Here is a 26,241-nt window from a genome sequence, read left to right as displayed (position 1 = left end):
ATCTTACACTCAACGGTCACAAATGGTCACAGATTTCCGAATGGAAATAAAACAAGATCGCAACAATCAAAGCAAACCAATATTTGTATTTCATTCATACATTTATCATAACACTGATAACTAATAATCAGCAGTGCAGATGAGAACCTTCGGATTTGTTCACGAGGTCGTTCATGAAGAATCAAAATATTCAACGCAGATTTCAATATAAGATACAAGATATGTTCAGAAAATAACGAAAATTTTTGAATTTCACGGGTTTGAACAGTGGGATTGGCATATGTTTTTTACGTTCATATATGAGATCTGTTCAAAAAATAAGGTAAATGATCAAATTTCGCGCGCTACATACATTCGATTAGTGATTTTTTTCATGTTGGTACACTCGTCTCGAATATGTGTTTACAGTTTCAGCTGTTTAGCATGTTTAGTTTGTTGGTGAGACGCATAACAGTTAGAAGTGTTTTGCGTGTGCGGCGATTTTCTGCTATCGAAAGAAAATGATAGAAGAATTGTGTCAAATTTTGAACATTTGAAATATTGACAGTAACATACAGTGATTGTACTCCGAGTCAGAAAACTGTTGAAAAGTGGTACAAACTTTTCATAGAAGGTCGAGAAGATGTAAATGACAACGCTTGCCCTGAAGCATATCAAAAACCGATGAAAATGTTGGGAAACTGAACAAAATTGTTATAGCAGGGGAGCTCACGATGCAAAATGGGGATTTACTCGAGCGTCATTGAGACATATTAGGTTGCAAAGCTTAGATGATAAGAAAAAAAAATGTATATATAATATATACCTTTTCAACGATGGGGGGAGCGGCTATTGATTTTAAAATATGTAAAAAATACTGTTGCATGGACATACTCGAGCGCGTCAGATATTGATAGCATCAATGTCCTACATATTTTTAATAATATTGGTATGTTAATCTGATCATTTGCATGATGTGGGTGGTCGTACGCAAGGGTTAAAAGTGAAAAGAAAAAAAATTAATCGAGCGCGTCAGATTTTCTAAGGATATGTTAAGTGCAATAAAAAAAGGTCTCTTTCAATAATCTGACGATTTCGATCTGAAGCAAACTCGCGGCCATTATTAGAATGTGCGAAAAAAATCGCCATTTTGAAATACTCAAGCGCGTCAGATTAGGATATTTATGGTTAATCTTTATGTTTTAGACTTGCTGTCTCATAATCTGACGATTATCTAGAGGGATCTGACAAAAACAATATTTCTTTTTATTTTTTTTAATTCATTGAACTCATTAATTGAAAAGCTCAGGAAATAACATGCAAATGAATTAGGGTATGTTTTTTAAGTATAATACTTGTATTTATAAAAAAATAATTTTTTGAAAATGCTCAAAAAAATTTAATTTTTTTTAATCAATTCATTAATTATTGAAGACAAGAGGAATGAAACTTTCTATGTTTTTTTGCCACTTTTATATAAGTATAAGTATGGGTTTGAAAATGTCCTTATAGGACAAAACTGCAGTAAGGTTAGTTACAAATAAAAGTGTAAAAAAACATAGAAAGTTCAATTTCTCTTGTCTTCATTATGATTTCCTACCACGCAGTAACGGCTACATCCATCAATTAATTGATTAATTAATCATCATCTTCATCTTCATCACGAACGAGTCTCTGTGATCAGCTGTAATGGCGTCATGGCAACAGAATTCATAGTGGAGACGGAGTGAGAGAGTAACAGATAGAGAAAAAGTGAATAGAGAATAGAGGAATAGAAACTCGGGGAGGGAAATATAGGTATGTTATTTCGGCTTGCGGAAATCGTCAGATTATATATTTTTCGTTATTCTTGAATTATTTCCTTCAAAATAAAAAAAAAAGTGGCTACGCTCGAGAATGTCAAAATGACGTTACTTTTATACAAATTTGCTGCCCTCCCCTTTCTTTACGTCACTCTCAAATTGTCAGATTACGGAAATTTAGTCCGCCATTTTGGAGCCACCATCTTGATTTTTTGCATTGAAAAACAATTCATAATTTCCGACCCTGAAAACCACCACTTATCAATTTTGAATCAAATCGGACCATAATTGCAAATCTTGTCAGCCATTCTGAAGCCACCATCTTGTTTTTCCCCTATAAAAACTCCATGATGCATTGTCACCGAACTTATGTCAAATTATCTTGCGAATAGAGTATCATAATTTGAAATAAGGAACAGTTTTTTCCCGCAAGAAGGCGCCAAAATCGAAAGTTAGGTAGATAAAATTGACATGGCTGAATTCCTCATGAAATTACCTTTTCAACGACGTGATACTTACTACTTTCACTATTAAAATTGTTTGGGTGATAGTCACCGAGGGGTGGGGAAACAGGTATGACAGTTGAGGTTATGATAGGAAGATGTCCCCCTTGGATTAAAAATCGACGTGTTTTTGCATTTTTTTTTCAGAATACCTGTGTTTTGAAGATATTCGATCTGTTTCATTTTCGGTGCCCCACCCTGTATATACAGACTTTTCAAAATCATTCGACAAGGTCGACCACGACATTTTTCTCAGAAATTTCTGTAAGCTAGGATTTTCAATTGAAATCTTAGAACTATGGGCATCCTATTTAAAGGACCACCAACAATAGGTACACGGAAAAAAAAGATTTGTTACTTGAAAGAAATTTATTTAGTCTAATTTATTTCATCACTTTGATTGAATATTATTCATTCCAAACGACGTATGTATTGTTTCGATTAGATGATAATTTTTCGGAGACGAAATGAAAATTCTCATTTTAATTTCTCTAATATTTCAATTCAAGAGATCTTTTACTTAGTCAAATGAATTGTGGATCATTTCAAGAATAACATTTATTGAGTTCTCAAAATAATTCGGTTGAGTCAAACAATATAATTTCATCAAATCAAAAGTACGTCTGTTGAATGAAAACTTTCCAATTCAGTTTAGCACTATGGGATGCTGTTTTGACACTAATATATAATTAAATCAGCTGAATATTTATTTTCACTTCAACAATACATATCAATACATTTAATTAATTTTGGAAATAATTTCAAGCCTATGGATAATTTCATTTTAATATTTTTATTATTTGTTGGTTAGAAAAATTAAATTGTTTCCTTGAAAGAAATGGTATAGTTGAAATACTTCTAAGGAATAGAGTGCCGGTCGGCACCATTTGCGTTTTCACAAGAACCGTACACTAATCACGAATGATTAGTTTACGGTTTAAAAATGTGTTTTGTGTTTTTCAAGGAAATGACGAAGAGGTTTACAGTTTCTTTTTGATTATACGTGAATTGAAGTTTTTCAGTGTTTTCACAGGTATGTTGATAATATACTTTCTTTCATTCCATATTTTGAAATAATTATGAATAGCGTGTACTGGATAAACGGACATCGTTTTTTTCAAGCCCATACATTTTTCTCGACAGCTATCTATAAAAGTGACTTGAAGTTCTTATTGTTTTATGTAATGACTGAAGGAAAGCTTCGATGTTTTCAATTATGTTTTTAACAAAGTGGAAGCTGTCGAGTGAAATGATTATCATTGAGAGGTAGGTAGGTATGCATACATTGGGTACCTAGTTGACGTTTGATTTTAGGATACGGAGGAATTGGACATTTTCAGAGTAAATACAATTAAGGTGTTTGCCACGGAAATAGGTGTAGGTATACAATGTCAGCGAAGAGCTGTACCTTTGTTTCGAATTCCAAATTTCTTACATCATAAATAATTGAATGGTGCCGTAAACAATGATTTCATTTTCATCATGATAGTATATACTGAATCCTTGAAGGAACCTCCTTTTGAGATTTTTCTTTCAAATAACATTGTGACGTAATCATAGTTTTCTCTTGTATTACTTTATTAAAATAAGTAATACCGAAATGATGACATCCAACAAAACTGCACGAACTCAAAACATGCAATATAATCTCTTTTATTTTTAGACATGGAGGAATTTCTTAATAACTTGGGATTAAATGATCTGATTGGCATTTTTGAAGGTAAAAAAAATACATATATTATTTATCTCCTACTAATATACTTAAAACACATACTTTTCAAACAGAAAATGATGTAACCTTAGACATAGCTAAAAGACTCACTGATGAAGAAATGATTCTCCCATTTGGCAAAAGAAAAATATTCAATCAAGGAAACAATTGATGGAATAAATTAAGAATCATATATAACAGAGGTATGTCTTTCATTCATTACTTTTATAATGAATATGTGTACCATTACAATTAAAAACATATTCAGTTTTCTCAAATAACTATATATTTTTTCGATTTGCTGTAGATACTTATTATTATTCAGGTCTGTACTTAAGTAATTAAATGCTAGAATTCTCAGATTTGATAGATTTGAAGGCCTGAAAGTTATGATTGGAGACCTAGGTGAATTTTGTCATCACAGTCATATTTCTAATCAAATTTTTCTGTGATGAAGTACGTCATTGTTTTTTTCCCATTATCAAAAATAAGGGTATCTCCGTTTGTTAAATTGGATTTGTACACAAAAAATCATTATATTTTTATATTTCTGTGAGATAATATCCAAGCTGGTTAGTAGAAATTGATCCAATTGTATTATTGCGAAAATGTAGACTATCACTAATCTCTGTTCTCTCTCATTTTAGATCATTACTTCAGTGAAAGGTTTCGAAATCAACTCTAATTGTTTTTTAGTAGATATTACCAAAAATAATAATAAATAATAAAATATGTTAATGTTTTAGATTAGGATTAACCATTTGTGAAAAATTTATATTTTTATTTAAATATTTGTAGAAGTCTATTATAATTTATCAATTGTTTGAATAAATTTGTTACTGAAATTTCTTGATTTTTAATTATATTTTGCTCATTCTCACGTTGAACAATTTTCCATATCATTTACATAATCAGTATTGAATATGAAATTTTATCCGCAAGACTCCCATCAGCAGCTGATTAAAAAATCGTGATACGTAAGTAGATCAATAATCCAGTTGATAAAATGATACAAAGTGTATTTCATGTATTGAGAAATCGGGTTGTTGAACAAACTATAATATATTCTCACAATTATTCAATAACTTGATCTTTTTTGATTGGAGATTCATGTAAATTCAATCACTGACTCTGTATTTCTGATTCTGTCGAAAAGTACTTTTCTCAATATACTAAAACTATAAGTAATGCTTTTTATCTACAAACTTAAAAAACATATTGGAGTTTTAGAGAAAAGAAAAGTAATTTTCAGTAGAACTGATCTGGAACTCCATTACTACCAACGAGATGCTGGTACTCAGATTAGTATAATATTCGGTTAATTGAATCCAATAACCAAATTCAAACAAGAGGGAAGGATTTTGATTTGTAACTTTGTATCATTTGGTTCATCATTTTTCATACTTATTTTGAACTTTCGAAATGCTTCACTCTATCAGCAAGATACTCACAATGAGGTATAAACATTGTTCGTTCAACTACTATTCATTATTTGTTCAACAAAATCATTACTTTAGTGGACATTTTTCCATTATCAAAACAAGCAAAGTTCTCCATCATCCTGCAGATATATTATGTTTCTTCAACTTTTACTCAAATAGAAAATACATTTGATTATTTCAATCAGATTCACTATTTCACCCATCTTTAAATTTTGTTTGTTCAATAGAATATTCGAATTACTAAATCATTATCGCTATCAATTAGAGAAAATATTACTTGAATTCAATTCTTCTTTGAATTGAAATAACTAATGGATGTGATTGTTTCAATCAAATATTTGTTCGATACAATGAACATATGCTTGAAGAAATAGTTGGGAGTCAAGAATTCTTTTTACTTGCATTAACAAAATATTTTGTCGTGCATATATGACACTTTTATTTCTTTGAATGAAGTGAATTTTCTTTCATTCGACAAATCTTTTTTTTCCGTGTATGTGTTATTCAAAAGGGGTTGTTCGGAAAAATGTATCACTTACTCAGGTGTACCCCAGGGCTCCAACTTGGGTCCATTTTTCTTTCTATGCTTGATAAACACATTGCCAAACTGTATAAGATCATCCGAATGTTTGATTTTCGCAGATGATTTGAATTTATATAGAAAGATCAAACAAATCGATGATTGTCATATTCTGCAAGAAGTAAAAGCAGTAGCCTCCTGGTCAGAAAACAACAAACTACCTCTAAATATAGGAAAATGTTTGTCAGTGTCTTTTTCAAGAAAAAAAATGAATTAGAACACTATAAACAATAATATTCTGGCTGATAGAAATGTTGTGAAAGACCAAGGTGTTTACTTTGACAGGAAACTCAATTTCAATTATGTGAATGAAATAATCAATAGAGGGTATAGGATATTAGGATTCGTGATAAGGAATTCCTGTAGATTCACAGATATGAAAACGTTGATAATGGTATACAACACTTATGTCAGGAGCATACTAGAATACACGCCTCTATCGTCTGGTCACCGTACTACAGAAAATATCAAAATGAAACTGAAAAGCTTCAGGAAAAAATTCTAAGATGTCTCCATTTCAAAAAAACTGGAGGGTACTGCTTTGATATACCTTACATGACGCATTTGGGAGAATTTAATTTCATCAGCCCAGGCGAGAAATTGCTTCTGCATTATTTATGTACAAATTACTTAAAAATGAAATTGACTCCTCGTATTTCTTAGGAAAATTAAGTTACTGGCAATCTAATTACAATCATAGAACAACACCACTATTTTCTCTCCCTAAAGCTTATACTAATCTTGGCAAAAATGCACCTCTCTATAGACTGCAAAGTTATGAATGATTTAATCCCAGAAACAATATATGTTCACATTATCACAGATTGGTATTTGGCGATTTTCCTTTGTTGAAACATATGGATCGAAACTTTTGAACCAAATTTTTCGTAAAAAATTAAGCATAGTGTAAGAAGGTGAGTGAAATGTTAACAAAGGACTATTGTGGGGATGCCATGAATGAAACAAGAGTTTATGAGTAGTATATGTATTTCTGAAATGGCCGTAAGAACGTTGAAAATGACGAACACCACGAACGCTCCAGTACATCAACAACCGATGAAAACGTGGAAAAAGGGAAAGAAATGGTTATTAACGGTCACCGTTTCACGATCAGAAAATTCTCTCATGATGATGACATATCGATTGGCTCATACCATGGACATTTTCGAAGGTTTTGGGTACAAAACGGGAGTTTGTAGCAAAATGTGTTCCAAAATTATTCAAATTTGAAGATGAATACAGACAATGAATGATTTATCATCATAATTATCATTATTATTTTCGTTACTATAAGAAAATAATGACATATTTTGTGGGTTACTGATACCAATTGTTGCATTTTTGAAAACTTTTGTTGCCAATTACAAATACTGATTCTTTTTTATTGACTACAGGGTGTCTTGTATTTTGTAAGTCATACATTGACTGCTAAAATCATGATAATAATGAGCATCATTTATAATTTTTGTGATAACGGTACTACTTTCGCGTATTTGAAAATATTTCTCATGGGTATGATAGATATATATCCTTCTTTTGATTACTGGTTGTTCCATATTTTGTAGGTTGTAAACTAATTGTTGAAATATTGTTTTTGAGGATACAACACAAGCAAAAGTTGTTGAGGTGTGTAGAGTTTTCTGGATCGGAACAGTGTCCTAAGCTTTTGAGAAGCAGTCTTTGCAATTTCAACGAGATGATTGTGCCAACACATATTGGTGTTCATTTCAACCACTAAACAAACCTGACCTGACGTTAATATTTCTGGTTCGAATTTTTTTTTTTGAGAAAACCGATGCCTGGGTTTTTGTGGCATTGAATTGAACCTGGTTACTTTCAATCCAGTTCGAAATAACTTCTAGATCCTCATTAAGATATGCAACCTCCTGCTGCCGGTGAAGATGTGCATCCTCAGCCGATGTCCTGGAATCCAAATGGAATGATGAGACAAGAGACATTTCTGGTATTTTTTATCGCTTTTCTTAAATATAACCCGTTTCGAAGATACGCAGCATATACTCGATTTCAGAGACCAGAAAATACTAGAGTTGCTCAACACTCCTTGGAGAACGCAACAGAATGAATGAAATTGGATGCTGGAAATGATTAGCAGAAATTGTAACTTTCTGAAGACGATAGAATGCATAGACGAATGTAGTTTTTCTCGGGACAAGATTATTAATTTACATAATTACCATATATGGGCTGATGAAAACACTCACGCTATTGTCGAAACTAACCATCAAGAACAGTTTTTTCTTAACGTGTGTCTCGGAGTTATTGGGGATGATTTAATTGGGCCTCATTTTCTACCTCCTCGATTAAATGGTGAGGCATACGTTCAATTTTTAAGAGAAGTGCATCCAGTACTGCTAAGGAAGTTCCCTTGGGCGTCAGAAGGGATATGTTTTTATGCATGATGGGGCTCCCGCCTATTTTAGTCAAGTAGCACGTCAGCATTTAACTGAAACATATGGAAATCAGTGGATAGGTCGAGGAGGACCACAGAACTGGCCCGCTCGATCCCCGGATCTCAATTCTCTCGATTTCTGTATTTGGGGCCATTTACAGCATTTGATTTATCGTACTCTTGTTCGCGATGTAGAGAGACTCCAGGAATATTTGATCGAATACGTGGCTCAATGCCTACGTCTAGACGCATGCGTAATGTATAAAGTTAGACATATTGAACATTTACTATGATTTCTACATGTTGTGTGTTTTGTTATTAATAAATTAGTTTTGTTTATTACCCTTCAATCGTTTAATGCAGGTACTAACTACAAAATAACAATAAATCCAGTTCGCATTTATGATGATGTATCTCTGTAGTTGTTCGTAAAATAATTTTTTGCTGCGAACTGGTTTATTTTGGGCAAAAAACCCAAAATACATTTTTTGTTTAGAATGAAACAGGCTATCGGAAATAAATTTTTAAATGGTGAACAAATAATAAGCATAAAGTTACATTGGAAATAAATTGCGTTTTCCACCCCTTACCACCATGGGGTAAACCAAATAAATTACTGGCTGAGTGTCTTTTTGGTAGTACAAAACGTCAGGTTAATTTCAATATTGTAACTTTTTCAGTGCTTGTGAAAAAATTGTTATACAAATTTTATGTACCCCTTTTAAGGGGCTGTATCTTAACAACGGATGATCCAATGAAGTTTCTCCATATGAAAGATCCTATCATTTTTTCGATGAGGAGTCACTTCCTCAAATGTTTTACACTCATTCAGTTACACCCTGTATATGATTCGAATTGTTAAAATCAATGAAAACTCTCACGAGAAATTTTCCAGCAAATTTCTACTCGAATTCAAACTGTAGCCTTTTAGATAGAGATAATCCAGATTCAATGTTAGGAAATAGACCACTTCATCCGCTGATGACTCAAACGTGGCTGGTGAAATGCGCTACGGAAAGATAGTTGTAGTTTTGGTATCTGGGAACAATATTTGTTTGGGATACAACGACAATCAACATATTTCTCTAGATGTTTGCGCTTTCCACCATCTTTATAAAGTCAGCATTACTATTTCTCATTTTCCAGTATACAAAGAAATACCACAGAATATCACTTCTTCGATTGACGACTTGTTTATTTTGTGAAAATTCATGTTCACTGAGGATACACTACAAAAACACACTTTTGTCTATTTTCCACTATATTTCTTTATTGTTGACCGGTTTCGGCTTGAAAATGGTGTAATAGTCGAAACCGATCAACAGTAAAGAAATAGAGTGGAAAATAGACAAAAGTGTGTTTTTGTAGTGTATCCTCACTACAGAATATACAGTGCATTTTTTCAATGTCCCGTCTCTCTTTTATTTTTTGAACGGGTCAACTCAAAAAATTGAAATTCGGGATAATGAAATTAATGCATGAATACTTCATTTTGAATTGAAATTGACAGATGGAACTTTCACGATGGCGACGGGGCGTCATCTGGGAAAAAAATTGAATGGAAAGGGGGATCTTGTGATACATCTTTTTGAAGCTCTTGACAAATCCTTCACAACCCTAAAATACAATGTCAATATCTTCAACTACTACAAAATGACGGAACGTTCAATAATGAACCTTTTTCCTGAAGTACGAAAAATCACTCACTAGCAGCGCTAGTAGTTCGGTAGGGACAAACACTGCCTTATCCTCATATAAACATATGGTAAAGTACAATTGAAAAAGAATGTTTTTAACAAAAGAAAATGTTCCTGGAGCAAAACTGAAATTAACAACTTTGAAGGATAACAATGTTGTAACATTAAAACGTTAGCTTGCATGCCGTAATTCAAAAGTAACTGAAAAAAAGAGAATTAATAGGCAGGTTAGTATACATACTCTAGTAAAAGAGTAACGCTAGATTCAAACTGTAATAAAAGAATATTAAAATAATTATGAATTTCAGATTTATTTCTGAGTGAAATATGAATCAAATATAGATGGTAAAGAAATAAATTTAATTGAATATAATGAATGAATATAGTTTGATAAACGATTGAGGCTATATCTCATTCTAATCAATGGTAATTGACTATGAAAAGTTTACTATTCATTTCATGTTTAGATCATACATATGAATATTTATTTATTTTTTGCACTGTTGAATCCACTCTTCTCGAGGCATTTATCCATTTCTTACATCTAACCTCATTAATATGAGGTTTTATAAATGGTATAAAAAACACGTTTTCTTCCGTATATCCATTATCCGATTATCGATTATTATTATTATAATTTTTTTCATCAGATTCATATTTTTAAATATTAAATTAATATTACGTAAATAACACTGTTTTACACGTGAATAGTTTATGTTTGTCCCTACTACTAGTGCTGCCTCTCGTGACATTGACATTTAACTACATAAGATGAGGTAATGAGCTTGAGGTCAGTTCAGAAGATGCTCGAAATGGTGGCCTTGAACCTCTTGACATATGAATAGCCTATCCGATATTTCACGCCGAACCTTTTCGAACACAGTAACGTCAATATCTCTACAAATATTTAGCATATTCAAGTACAGTTCCCCTGTTAATTTTTATCAATAAATAGAGGTCCCACAATATGGTTTTCCAATATTCCTGCCCAAACGTTATTTTTTTCTGGATATTGGGTATGTGTTTACCGGAAAACATGAGGGTTGGTGTAGCTCTAATAACAGCAATTTTGTTTTTTCTTTTAAAAAAAATGTACATTCGTCACTGAAACAAATATTGTGGAGATAGGTAAGATGCATTGCAATGGTTTCCGTCATGAATTCGCAAAATTTTGTTTTTTGATCAGAGTAATCTTCAGTTAATTAGTGTACTATTTTAATTTTGTATGATACCTATGATACGTATTCCTCTTCTAAAGTCTCCACACAGTAGAAGACACCTCACAAACATTCGCGACGGAATAAGTAGACTGTTCAGGATTTACTACCATCTCACTAATTATTTGCACTTGATGTTTTTCCGGAATGGACGGAAAATGTCAATAAATATTTATTCTACTGTGTCGCGGTAGATACTGATCAATAGCGAAATTTGATTGTTGATTTTTTCCAAATTTAAATTGTTTGACTCTTTTCGGCTTATATAAGGTCACGGTCAATTTTTTTACGAATCCAAGACGAGGATTCAAGGACTCTGGTGAAGTTGGACCCATCACAAACTGTGCGTGGGATGGCGGAAGAACTGGCTGTCAGCTTCCATGCGGTTTTTGATCGTTTGAAACATAATGGAAAGGTAAAAAATTTCGAAAAGTGGGTGCCGTACGATTTGACAGAAATGTTCACGTTTCGAAATATGTTCTACTTTGCTTTTGCGTAACCAAAACGATCCTTTTTTGTATAGGATCATCACGTGTGATGGAAAAGTGTATCCAACAGGAGACGTTCAGAACAGTGGTTGGTCCAGGAAGAGGTCCAATTCTGCTTCACGAAACCGCCCTTTCTAACGTTTCACAAATCACCATCCGAAAATTAAAATAATTGAGCATCAAAGTCCTACCTCACCCACCTCCACAGACCTCTCGCTAACCGTCTATCATCTTTTCAAGCACTTCGATAACTCTCTCACCGGTAGAACTTTTACCAATCAGAACCAAGCAAAAACGGCCTTCATCGATATCATGGAATCCCGGGCACCCAATTTTTATGCTAACAGAATTTATGTTACGTTCGCAAAAGTACATCGATTCAAATATCGCTTATTTCGATTGAGTTCAATAAAAATTCAGTTGATCAATGTAAAACTCTGTGCAGCTTTCAACAGTTGTATCGTTTTTATTTGCATGGTGGGATATGGGATTCGACCTAAGTGAAATGAGATATCTACATGAAAAAAGAAACATCTACATGAAAATATATATATAATTAACATGAACTCCTACGGAATCATCAAGTCAAAAATGTATGTCAAGAATATGTTATAAAAAAAACATCGATTCCCTTTTCACTCCCCCTACATACAAATAATAACAAAATTTCCAGTAACTTCGAACAGACTATTCAAGAGATTAGGCTGGATTGAAAAAGTTTATCGCAAATTAATAATTTCTGAACTCTAAGAGATTACAACTTCAAGTAATTATAACTCAAAGAGTATACATAATTCAGGCACAAGCCTCGTCAAAGTCTGCTAAAACTCAATGAAAACGTTTCATTGGTTTACATAAATAATCATTCGAGTGATGGATCACGATATTTGGATCAAATTATCATCTATTAATGAAATCAGTCTTACCCATGTTACAGGGAAATATGTTTGAATGACAGCTTGCGCGGGAATGTATTGGTAAGGTATACAGGGTATTCCATATTCGATGGTCTATTAGACGTATCTAGAAAGCAAAGAAAGATAAGAGCTTCAAATTTTGGTCACCGATGTAGATAGCTGTGATCTATCGTTTGAAAATAATTTCATCACCGCATTGTTGCCACATCTACGTGTAACAGACATCAACATGGAAATTTCAAATGAACACGCTATATATTATTTTATTATTTTTGAATTCTGCATCGAAATCCAAATTACTTTGGTGAACCACGTTTTTTTTAAAAGATAAAACAGAAGCACTACAGGAAAATTCTTAAGGCGCTTTCAGAGTGGTGCCTGTTCAATATCTATCTCTAACCATTTTCAAAATATTAATTATTTTGTAATGTTTTTTGCGAAAAATATGGTATTATATTACTTGATATCGCATGAATATACCGCACTCAAATTCTGGCAATAGTATTTCATACAGAGTGCCTAAAAAATACGTCTCAATTTGTATCTTTGATAAACGACCATAACTAATTTTTTCAAATGTATGTTAACCCGGTATGTTATTCAATTTTACAATTCAGCCAATCAATGTGAACAACTTCGATTAACCATGTGCCTATACCTATCTCTGACCGTTTACGAGATATGAAGTATTTTTTAAAAAACTTGCTCCTATGCAAGTATAAAATTTTCAATAAAATTAAAAATCAAGTCCATAATACTCACATTCTCAAAATTTCAGCTTTGCAGAAATGACGTAGGTCTCGGGCCTTCGGAAATTTACTCCTTTAGATTGAAAATTATTGTGACAAACTGAGATTGTTTTTCCAAGAAATACTTTTGAATATTATTAAATCAGTCTAAAAAATTCAATACAACGGTGAATCTTTTCCTATTTCCAATGGTATTCGAAAACTAAAAGAGTTTCAAACATTAATTTTTAATTTCGCAACTGAAGTTCGGCAAGGATACTACAAAATTAATATTTTAAAAACGGTAGGAGATAGGTATGGAACATTGTCCACCAAAGTAATTTAGATTTCGAAGCAGAATTCAAAAATGATATAATATATAGGGTGTTCGATTAGAAATTTCCAAGTTGATGTCTTTTACATGTAGATGTGGCAACAATGCGGTGATGAAAATATTTTCAAACAATAGATCACAGCCATCTACATCGATAACCAAAATTTGAAACTCTCCATCTTATTGTTCTCTAGATATGTCTAACAGACCATCGAATATGGAATACCCCGTACAGATAGATCCAAAAATATCTAAATTTTCAAAAAGTTTTCTTTCAATATTTCGAGCGAAAGTGTATATTATGAAAACAATAATCTGAATTTCATCGAACAGTTCAACAGTACTAAGAGCCATAGTCTTGAAATTCAAGTCTCCATTGATCACAAAAAAACAAAACCCATTCTTCAAATCAGAATATTTCTGTACTGAGAAAAAGAGAAGTAAAGATGAAATCCATCTGAAATAGTATGCCACTGGAATGAAGAGCTAGAGCGGAACGAAACTGGCAATCTTAAAGAAATCTGAAGAACATTCGATGTGGAAAGGCGGATTTTTCTTACTGAACGACTCATAGGACAGTATGTGCTGATTAAAAATCTCAGATCTACTAGTGAGAGAATATGTTGTCGTAATCATGCCACTTAAACTGCACTGTCTGAATAGTTTAAGGGATAACATTGATGCCCTATAATATGAATAAGTAATACCAAGAAGAAGAGTCCATTTATAAGAGATCTTTCATATCATGACTCTTTCATAGATACCCTTACAACACACAATATGCAGTTTAAATATGAGAATATTGAAAAAGTCTAACCTGACGATGAAACGAGTTGAAACATGAACAATTCACCACTCCCATAAAATGACTGCCATGATGTTGCTAGGTATGAAAAAATATCTAGGCATGATAATCATGAATCAGACGAAGCGAATGTTAATGGAAACAGGAAAGACTGTATTACACATATTAAAGTAAAGAAAGTATAGGATAGGTTAGGTTAGGTCCACCGCAACCCGCAAAGGTTTACTGTGGCTCACACCTATTCACATTTGACCAAATAAACCCAGTTTCATAACGAAGCCGATTAGTTTGTATGATGAGTGGTCTTTCAGGTCAGATAGTGAGAGTACGGCTCTGCAGAACTCTAAAAACCTGATTCGATCCCCAGCGGGGCAGGCACAAAGTATATGCTCTACTGTTTCATCAATTTCCAAACAGAGGCGACACACACTATCTTCTGACATGTCGAGTCTCTAAATATGATGATTCAAATTACCTGTAAGAAGGCCTGTTAGACATCGTAGTTCATCCCTACTGTAGTCCAACAACTGTTTCGTATCAAGCTTCGAAGGGTGAATAAACGCCTTGAAGTGAGCCAATCCTGGAAGATTCTGCCAGAAGTCCATAAACTTTTTCCCCTCCAGGTGTTCAATCTTTTTTTGGCAAAGACCAAAGCGATGCCAATGACAGGTTTTGGTCCGATGAAGCTGCTTGCAGCACCTTCCATTGCAAATGAGTCAGCAGCCTCATTGCCTTCCTGGCCAGAATGGCCAGGAATCCAGACCAGAGACAATCTGTTAAGTCTTCCTATCCTATCCTTTCCAATTTGCTACCTACTTAGACGTTTTTCGGTAGAACCCAAGAGCTTCCAACGCCGCTTGACTGTCCGCGAATATTTTTAGTGACTTGTGTATGAGGTTGTATTCTTGCAATTTCTCGGCACATAATTCAATAGCGTGAATTTCCGCTTGAAATACAGGATAGGACTGACACCATGTATGAATCATAAGTTGAATACTTTGATGAATGAAATACATTTTTTAAAAAAGACTGTTAGGGCGTGGCTTTTTTATCGATATAATCAAAATTATATACGTGATTCATAGGTGAACTATAGGGATATTTTTATCATGCTGAATTGATGAAAATAAATATGCAAGAGCCGTGAATTGGCTCAGTGGTAGTGTGCCCGACCCCCGATCGAAAGGTCGCGAGTTAGATCCCAACCGCGACCAGAATCTTCCTAGTTGAAGTTTGGATGGTTCTGCAATGTTACACGGCTGACAAACTACGAAGAGCCAATATGGGAGGTGGTTCGGGAGTTTTTGACACTGCCTACCCAGAACACGAGGCTAATGACCAAGCAGTCGGTCCCGGAGTTTGTTTAATTTCAATTGAATTCGTACATTTCATCAGTTCGGACTTTCATTGTCTAATATAAAATGAATTGATTTGGAATCCCTGAAAAAAAAATTAAAAGATTAACCGAAAATAACAATTTTATCAAACAAAAAAACTGAAATTATAAAAAAATAACATACAAGCTATAACCGACAATTGAAATTTTAGTAAAAGCTGAAAATTAAAAATATTATTAACAAAAAATGAAAAATTGAAATTGAAAGATTCCAAACCAAGTTACGTCACGACGTTTCGATTGTTAGTATCCACAATCGTCTAAGGGTGATAACTGGACTTATTCTCTGACCAACGTCAATCGGGATGGAGCCCAGCTCCCTTACCCTTTCGGGTGATTGGACTTATTCCTCCGAGATCTAACTATTTATAGGTCATTTGAGTGCTTTCACCTATCCCCTCTTCCCTCTCTCCGCTCCATTGATTTTAGCAGAAGATGACCGTTTGACGACCAACTCCCGCCAAACGGTCGCTAGGCTTTCTTGAACGTGGCATGCGACAAACTGATGTAGCTCTGCGCATGGGAGTATCCCATAGGGTTAGTCGATTGTGACGGTGTTTTCGTGTGAAACATTCATTTCGTGAACGAGCTATAAACCGCAGCTCGAAACCGACATTCAATTTCAACCACCAGACGAAAACCTACAATCAATCATAGGCCGTGATACTGTAAGAAACCAATTCCACGAAGCAATTCTCCACAGGCAAAGGCCACTTAGATGTCTATCACCTTCGTCAAAAAAGGCGTTGGCTGGGCTAAAGTTTTATTCACCAACTAATTTAAATTTGGGTTCCATCTGGATTCTCGTCGAATGAGAGTGTGAGGAAGATGTGAAAATGTAGAACGCTCAAGACAGGTCGAGAAGGTACATATACAGATGTGGTGCAGTAATGATATAGGGAGTTATAATGATCGATGGCACAACTGAACTCATTTTTTTCAAATCGCTTCATTTCTGTTCAGCAGTAACTCGACACCATTCTTCAACCTATCGCTCGTTCATTTGCTAGTGCTGTTGATCAACACATCCAGCTCATGCATGATAATGCTCGTTAACATGTCGCTCGTCTAGTGTCAGACTGGCTCGCCAAAGAAGGAACTGAAATAGTTTGTCATGACCAGTAAAATCCTCCGACCTGAGTCCCATCGAGCATTATGGGACATACTTTATTCATACTCAGTGTTGTTTCCGAGTGCATCTGGTTTTTCCAAGGACAAAACACAAGCACTACAGGAAAGTCCTTAAGCGGTGCCTGTCGAAAGCGATTCACATTAGATTTGAATCGCTGGAAATTGAATCCACTTGGAAAAACATTGTCAGGAAGTTCATTCCACATTAACGCAGTTCTCCAGATGAAAGAGTTCTCAACCAGTGAAGTTCAAGGTGTACTGAGTTGAACCTCAAAACAATGAGCAGCAACAGTCAGTCGTGTATTTCTGATATGTACCGCTCTTTGTAAAATCGAATGTGCCAAGTCACTTGAACACTTCCCGTGAAAGTATCTATAGAAAAGAGACAAATCTCCAGCCCTTCTTTGATGTTCCAGGCTATCAAGGTTGCAAGTGATTTTCGCGTCTCCAATCAAGCGGATGGCTCTTTTCTGGATGGAATCCAGCAACTTAAGGGTATGTTTGGAGGCTACATACATACATGATAACAATACTCCAAAGAATCTCTGAGCTTTTTAAAGCATCAAAAGTTGCTGAGGTGTGTACATTTTTGTGGTTCGAAAAAGTGTTCCTTTGCAATTCCAGCGAAATGATTGTGCCAAGACAGATTGGTGTCCATTCTAACCCCCAAAAAACGTATCGAAGAAAAAGGCGGAATCTTCTGACCTGACACTATTATATCCGGTTCATCTCATAGCAGAATGTAAACATACCTCAACAGGATAACGACAATGTTATTTTGTTTATGAAAGATAGAAGTAGAGCCGTGAGAAACCAGCATGGAATTGAAAGATTGTACTAAGTCATTTTGTTTTTCAATTAGCACTTTTTTGCCATGGCAGAAATAGAGTGTTTTTTTTTATTGAACCGATGAACACTCTACTTATTTTTGACATTCCAATACATTTTTTTGTATATTACACACGTATAATCACTACAAATCGATTTTGTCTTTAATCTAAAAAAATTGAAGAAATGAGAGCTGGTTTTGAAAATATCCCTAGACGTTTTCTACATGTGTATGTTATACATAAATTATTGTGGATTGTTTGCCTGAATGAAAAGTTGGTAGTATATTTCGGGGCTGTTTTATAACAACTGCACTCCTGAAAAATTTCTGTTGATTGAATGAATAAATTCATACATTTCAAGTAGTTTTGAATTGGGTTTCTGTAGTTTTCATCATATAACATCCCATATATTGCCAACTGCATATAGTTAATGAAAAATGTATTATATAAAATCATGACACATCTTCAATCGTTTGGTGATTGACAATGTTTCATGATGAATTCCATTAGTTCGGACTTCCATTGTCTCCGCAATGCGAACATTGAATGTTCGCATTGCCGAGCACAAGAAACACACACAGCCAGGGGAAACAAGCAAATCAGGAATAGCAGAGCTTGTTTGGACCCATCAACATAACATTGAATGGACATTGGTTTAGGAGGAATTTCAAAGAAGCCGCATACATGTTATCTAACAATGTATTCAGCCACGCTAGCGTAGAGATACACAACATATGGAAACCCATAATCAAGCGGAAAATGGCCAACTCCCGCCAAACGGTTATCTCCCACTAAACCGGTGCGGCGGAAAAAGGAAAGCAGAGATAAGTGAAAGTACTCGAATGTCCTATAAATAGTCAGCTCACGGAGGAGTCAGTCCAGTCATCACCCGAAGACGATTGTGGATACTAACAATCGAAACGTCGTGAACTAACTTGGTTTGGAATCTTTTAATTTTATACTTTTTAATTTATTTTTTTGTTCAATTTGTTCCATTTTCACTTGTATTTTATTCTACTATTATTTCATTCCATGTTTTTTTTCTGCTATTCATTTTCATTCTTCTTTAATTATTAATTCTTCTTTTTTAGTTCTTTCCGGGATTTCAAATCATTTTATATATCAGACAATGGAAGTCCGAACTAATGAAATCTTCATTCGTACTATGAAACAATAACATAAGCCAATATAATTTTAATTGAAAAGAATATCTATCTATATATATATTCCATAATACCATTGTAGGTGAGTACTGATAATTGAAGTGATTTCGCTAACTAGTCTTTATATGGTCTTCTGCGTAGTCGATTTGCTAACTAATATGAATTCATTTATATGTAGTAATTGGAATGATCTCACTTTCTCATTCCGTATATCTGCAGAAAAGTGAAAGTTATTCAATCACCATAACGGAATTCATTTAATGAAAATTCATACTTTTTGGCACAAATCATCATTTCATTGAATCACTTTCTTGAAAAAACAACTAAAAAATATTCTGAACCGTGTCGGGAGATATAAGCTTCAAACAACTCTTTCAATTACGATGAATAACTTTTACAGATAATAATTGCGACTTTTACGTTGGTTCCTGAAAAAAAAAATAATAGGATGTGCCAACTATCGGAGACTATAAAATAGGTGAAAATTGCAACACATTCAGTGTCTATTCAAAAGTTCGAAATAGTTAAGATTGAATAGTTAAGGTTGAAAATTCATTTTATATTCTAGTTTTCATATCTTCATCCGTAACAGGTAATGATCTACAATGTATCTTTAATTGCGTAAACATTAATAATCGATTCCGAAAACCTCAAGTTGAGAAATAAATTTAATCGTGAAAAAACTGGTCCAAAAATTTCTTTCTGTTTTTCAAAAAACTATAAGTTGACTACAGAAATACTTATCGATATTATATACAGTGTGTCAATTATAAAATGGATCACTCTGCATATTTTGGCTCCTATAGAAAATCTAAAAAAATACAAAATTACGTGGGAAATAACGAGGGAAACATTTTGTAGGCTACTTTTAATGAAATTATCTATCATCTAGCGGAGACGTATACAATCCCTAAAATTTTGAATGGAAAGTGAGTTTGAGTGAGTGGATGAGTTTCAAAGGTGGTTCAGCTATCTTATTGAAAAAACAACATATTCGACTTCTTTTGTTAGCAGTTCAAATTGACACCCTTTTTTTGTTGTTTTATTAAGTTAAACTACCAGCTCTTCAGAAGGTATCCATCCTTAAAAAGTTCCAGAATAAACAAGTAATAAGTTTTTGTTCATATGTGGATGACAATGGTTCTCGTTGTATGTCCCGTAACGTGACATCATACAGGTCCAGTTCATTGCTGTCGTCGTGAATTACCGTGGCTTGGAATCTCTTGATTTTTTATTTTCATTTTTTGTTTAATTGTTCTATCTTTTACTTGTATTTATTTCATTTCATTGTTGTTTAATTTCAGGATTTTTTTGCTTGATATAATTGTTATTCTCCTCTTATTCAACTTATTCAGCTAATTTATCTCTTAGCTCTGGTATTTTCCCAGCTCTGGTATTTTTTGGAAACAAAGCTTTCGTAAACCTATACATAAATCAGGAGCAAGAGATGATATTAACAATTACAGTGCTGTTTGCACCCAATCAGAAATACCCAAACTTTTCGACTTTTTAGTAAACAGGCATATGACTTGGCAATGCAAAAGTCTAATATCTCCACAGCAACATGTATTTGTTGTTGATAAATCATCTGTGACAAACCTACTCATTCATGAAAATTACATATTAGGTGCTTTGGAGAAAAGATTACAGGTCGACTCTATCTATACAAATTTTTCTAAAGCATTTGATAGTCAACCAAGATTTGCTTATCGCCAAACTATCTTCGTTAGGTTTTTATGGACCTATCTTGCAATGGATCCAGAGTTTTTTATCTGGTAGAAGCCATATAGTAAAAATAGGAGGCTGTGTTCCTTCGGGTGTTCCTCAGAGTTCCCACTGTGGACTTTTGCTATTTAACCTATTTACAATTATAGCTACCTAGCTACAATTATAAAACATAATGAGGTACTGATTTTTGCTGATGACGTAAAAATATTCAAATTAATTTCTTCTACAGACGATGTCTCACTCTTACAAGAAGATTTGTCACAATTTTATGTCTGGTGTGTTATGAATCAAATGAATTTGAATATATCCAAATGTTTCTACCAAACTTTTTCTGGAATTATTCAGCCTGTTCTACATGACTACAGTATCAATACTATACCAATTGATAGGAAAACAGTAATAAAGGACTTGGAAATTATGTTCGATCGTGAATTGAACTTCAAATCTCATAATGAGTATATTATAGCTAAATCACTCAAGATGTTGGGCTACATCAATAGATCATGTAAGGAATTCAGTTTGAATACTCTCAAGTTATTATATTGTTCATTAATTAGATCATTATTGGAGTCGCTTCAATAATTTGGTGCTTATATTATGAGATACACATAAACCAAATTGAAGCTGTACAAAACAGTTTCCTGAGGATCTGTGCATACAAGTTGGGTCTAAGAAGGGGATAATATGCATACAACAACATTAGAGATCAGATGAATCTATTATCTTTAAATAGAAGAATTATTTTAGATGCATGTTTTTAAGCAAAATTTTAACTGGCAACATCAACTGTGAGGAGATGTTATCTTTAATCAATTTGAATATGAACAGACAGACCAGAGTCAGTACCGAAATATTTACAATACGGTTCCACTCCACAAATCATGGTTTTTTCTCTCCTGTCACTCGAATGCTCAGAAATGGGAATATGTATCAACAGGTTGATATCTTTAGTAGCTCCACAAATACCATAAAAATTGAACTGAGTCCCATTATTTCCTGAAACATTTCCTTTGATTATTCTATACTATTTCATCATTATATTGTTTTTTTATACTATATGTCATATTATTATTATGCTAAGTATTCATTATTTTAGTTCAGTTTAAGATTTTATAATTTTTTTTCTCCATGATACAAATGTACTGTGATTTTATCACTGTATTATTGTATTGCGTTTTATATTGTTTTATGTATTAATTGTATTTATTATCTTTAATTCAGTTAAGATTTTACAAATTATTTTTTTATATAACAAATTGTAATTGGGACTACCGGTTGAATAAAACAATAAATGAATAAATGAATGAATAAATAAATATTTTCTGCTATTGTTTTCAATTTTTCATTTGTATGGCTTCTCTTAGGGATTTCTAATCATTTTATATAATATTAGACAATGGAAGTCCGAACTAGTGAAATTCATCAGGAAACATTGGCAATCACCTTCAAACAAAGGAAAATGGCTAGTTATAAGGATATCTATCTCGCACAGTGAGAACTGAAGAATTTGTATACAAGTCTTTGATTTTGTATGAGTGTAGGTGTTTGGCGTAATATAGTTCAGTGAGTTGAAAGTTGGATTTTAAAATTGACCACCACCAGACACGAGACAAATGAGCTTGGATATATACTCATGCCATTAGCTTTATTGACATGAACTTACTGATGAACTATATCGAGTGGTCCAACGAAAAGTATGCACCTCGCTTTTCTCCTTTTTTTGTAACTTAACGCAAAAATGCTCGGGCAGGTCAATTTTGCTTTTAAGGGGGACACATTTTAGATGTATTTTTCTACCTGTGCCTTCAACCCCCTAACGATGATGAGTAACAACCCTAAAATTTTAACTGGAAAGTGGGGTCGTGATATATCATTTGAAACGGCACAAAATTCTCTTCACAATGATACCTAATTTGTTGTATTTACTTGAATAGTTATAAAAAAAGCAAGAACATTTACTCGATATTTTTGGTGTTGATGAAAATGCGGAAAAAACGGCATTTTTATCACTACTACATTCCTCAATTTCTCTCGTGCGTTTTTTGGTTCAAATAACAACAGCAGATAAGTGTACAAAAAGAATTCAGGCAAACGTTCATTGATTCAGTTCGGTTGCTTTTGAAATTAATTCAACTTTACTGTAAAAATGGTTTATTCCATTCCTGAACGAGTTGAAATTGTTGAACTTTATTATCGACAAAATAGTTGTGCTAGACTTACTGCTCGCCTCTTCAATAACAGTCATCCCGGGAAAAATGTGAATGATTCGTACGTTGTCAAGTTAGTCCAAAAGTTTGTCGATACTGAATCTGTCTGTAATGTGAAACACCAGCTACGGAAACCGATCAGAAATGAAGCAGTGGAAGTCGCTGTTTTGGGACATATTGAATTGGATCATACTCAAAGTACCCGTCAGCTTACTGCAGCCTCAGGTGTCTACCGTTCGTCCATAATACGGATATTAAAATCCTCTAAATTTCATCCGTACAAAATTAAATTAGTACAGGAACTCAATGAAGATGATCCTGATAGAAGGCTGCAATTTTGTGAAAAACTGAGCCAGATACTAATTGATGATCCGCACCTATCATTCAACACGTGCTTTTCCGATGAGAGTACTTTTTTTTAATCGAGCTGTGAATAGGCATAATTGCCGTTACTGGGATGACAGTAACCCACAGTCATTCCGAGAGGTCCATACCCAGTACCCTCAAAAAATCAATGTATGGTGTGGCATTATTAGTTAGTCATATCGTAGGGCCACTTTTTATTCCTGGGAATTCAACTGGTGAGGTCTACCTGAACATGCTTGAAGATACAATTGATCCTCTCATAACAGAAATAATTGAAAATGACCAAAATCATAATGATGATCGGCTTCATTTCCAGCAAGATGGAGCACCTCCTCACTATGTTGCTCCGGTAAGAGAGTTTTTAGATGACCGGTTTCCTGGACGGTGGGTTGGAAGGAGAGGCTCCATCGAATGGCCTGCCAGGTCACCTGATTTATCGCCTTTAGACTTTTTCCTTCGGGGACACTTGAAAAATAAATGTTTTGCTACGCAACCCGAGTCTATAGAAGATCTTCGCCAACGAATTACAGCAGAGTGCAGAAGTATAACACCTGATATGCTACAGAATGTTAGGAATAGATTTTAACAAAATCTGTATTATTGTATGGAAGCAAATGGGTCACATTTTCAGCACTTGCTGAAGTAGGATTCTACTAAGTCAATTACACATTTCAAAGTAATGGGTTGTAGTTGTTTTTCTTTATAATACCTACATGTTTGAGTGGAATACAACAAATTAGGTATCATTGGAAAGATAATGTTGTGCCCGTTCAAATGATATATCACTCGACCCCACTTTCCATTTAAAATTTTAGGGTTGTTACTCACCCTCGGTAGGGGGTTGAAGGCACAGGTAGAAAAATACATCTAAAATGTGTCCCCCTCAAAAGCAAAATTGACGTGTCCGAGCATTTTTGCATTAAGTTACAAAAAAAGGAGAAAAGCAAGGTGCATACTTTTCGTTGGACCACTCTGTATATAAAGCAATAGTGATCAATTTTAATCTGTAGACTTTAATTAGTAATAATGTGTTTGTATGATGCGATATTCCTCATGTGATTCTTACAATCGACTCTGCTGACTTATATGAAACATAAAATCTCAGTTAAATTGAAATTGGGAGAAAAAAATCTTATATTGATCTACAACTGAAGAATCAATGCCGAATAATGACTCATTCGGATTCTGGTGGCTAGTGACATCAGAATTGGGTTTAGAAGGAATTCAAAAATGTCCAAGAAATTAAATAGAATGAAAAATTTCATTCGTCAAGTCGCTTGCGCGGTAGAATTGCAAAATTCATATTTTTTTTCTTTGGACATTCAAGTTATTCCTTCCCCTATTTTTATGAAATTTCACTTATGTATATATGTTTTCTTCAAATTGAAAGGGTATATTTTTGGGAGAAATTTATTTTTGAGTAAGAAAGCTTTTGGATTTCAACTTCTCCATCTTTGGAAGATTTCCACATTTTTTTTGTCAAGATGGAGCAGTAGAAAGCCAAAACATTTCTTTCCCAAAACGTTTTTCTTATTGTGTTATTTGCTTTGTTATTTGAACTTCATTTTTGCACACAACTTGATTCGTGTTGATTTCGAAATTGTTCCAGAAGACAATGAAACGCATGTGAGTAATAAAAAGTTGAGGATAACAAATTTCTATCATCACCTATTTTGCAATTTAACAGGGGAAAATAGCTTCAGTTTGACAGTATCTGACATAACAGAAGCTAGTTGATAGTAACTTTTGCAACGGTTTATAAGCAGGTTCCAAACTTTCACATATTTTTTTAGACGTTCTCACTATCGCCAGAACTTCAATTCGCCATACCAAAAATTAACGTTTTCAGAATTATTATCTATTCATGTAGGTATATCCATAAATACGAAGGCTGAAATTGCATTCCTCTTGAATACAATTCAAACACTCAGGCGCCTACGGTCAAGACTTCCACATACATAACAATTCTCCAAGTTTCTCACGTCGAGCAATGATACACGAATATGTATATATATATTCAATGTAGTTCAGACTGAAGTTCACTCGAGGAAATTGGAGATACTGCGAGGAATTTATATTAACAGAGGCATGATAATGACGGTTATCAGTCGAAATTACGGTAACAGGGCTGGTTATGGAATATGGGTCAATTATCAAGACTTCAATCGCGACTACGGTCGATCTTGTGGCCTTTCAAAAGATTTATTTTGTCATTTGCAATGTTTCTCGAATGAAGAGTACATAAATAACGGTTTACAACCGAATTATCTTTGATATTCATGGTTTGATTTTTATCCTAATCTTATAGATTGCATCTTCGTAAGAGGATCCATCATCATCTCTTGTCACTAAGGGTCGTTTCATTCGAGACAGATAAAGTCCAAATATTGTATCCATGACCCGGCGAATATCACCGATGATCTATGCAAGATCGAAGGTCAGTGTTCTCTTTCGATAATCGATAAAACACTTGGCTATTTGGTAACATTTTTTCAAACGAAAAAGTAACAAATAGTATTTCAATTGATGTTTTAACAGTTTCTCAACAATATTGCTGATATTTTTTATTACGATAGTGAAATAGAAACAAAGTATTTGAAGATATGTGAATTTCGATGTGAATATTATAAGCTAATTCATTCTTATCTAAGCCGCACGAGCAGATTCAAAATATAAAAGTCAATATGAAATTGAATAATGGTACAGAAAAATTCAGTTTTCTGGTGTTTAGCTACAGTAGTTGTTATCCTGAGAAACGTGGTTCCAGGTTTTTTTTCAAAAATACCAATATATCTCTGATCAATCTT

The 26,241-nt window shown here is 33.8% G+C and overlaps 1 protein-coding gene and 1 long non-coding RNA gene across 6 annotated transcripts in view; one reads left to right on the top strand and one right to left on the bottom strand.

The window, feature by feature from the left end:
* Fur2 (furin-like protease 2) overlaps positions 1–26,241 on the bottom strand; it is a 1,328,139-nt gene that overhangs the window by 1,238,864 nt on the left and 63,034 nt on the right. The window lies entirely within an intron of this gene.
* LOC141485517 (uncharacterized) lies at positions 3,229–4,832 on the top strand. 2 transcript variants are annotated; one of them, XR_012467261.1, is made up of 4 exons: positions 3,229–3,317; positions 3,948–4,004; positions 4,070–4,198; positions 4,643–4,832. It is a non-coding gene; the product is annotated as an uncharacterized lncRNA (long non-coding RNA). The 2 variants fall into 2 exon arrangements; XR_012467260.1 differs by having other exon boundaries at positions 3,229–4,004.

Source organism: Leptinotarsa decemlineata, unplaced genomic scaffold (genome assembly GCF_025532065.1).
Source record: "Leptinotarsa decemlineata unplaced genomic scaffold, Ldec_3_MD MMD2_tig00026328_RagTag_RagTag, whole genome shotgun sequence".
Lineage (NCBI taxonomy): Eukaryota > Metazoa > Arthropoda > Insecta > Coleoptera > Chrysomelidae > Leptinotarsa > Leptinotarsa decemlineata.
This window is presented reverse-complemented; position numbering and strand designations above follow the sequence as displayed.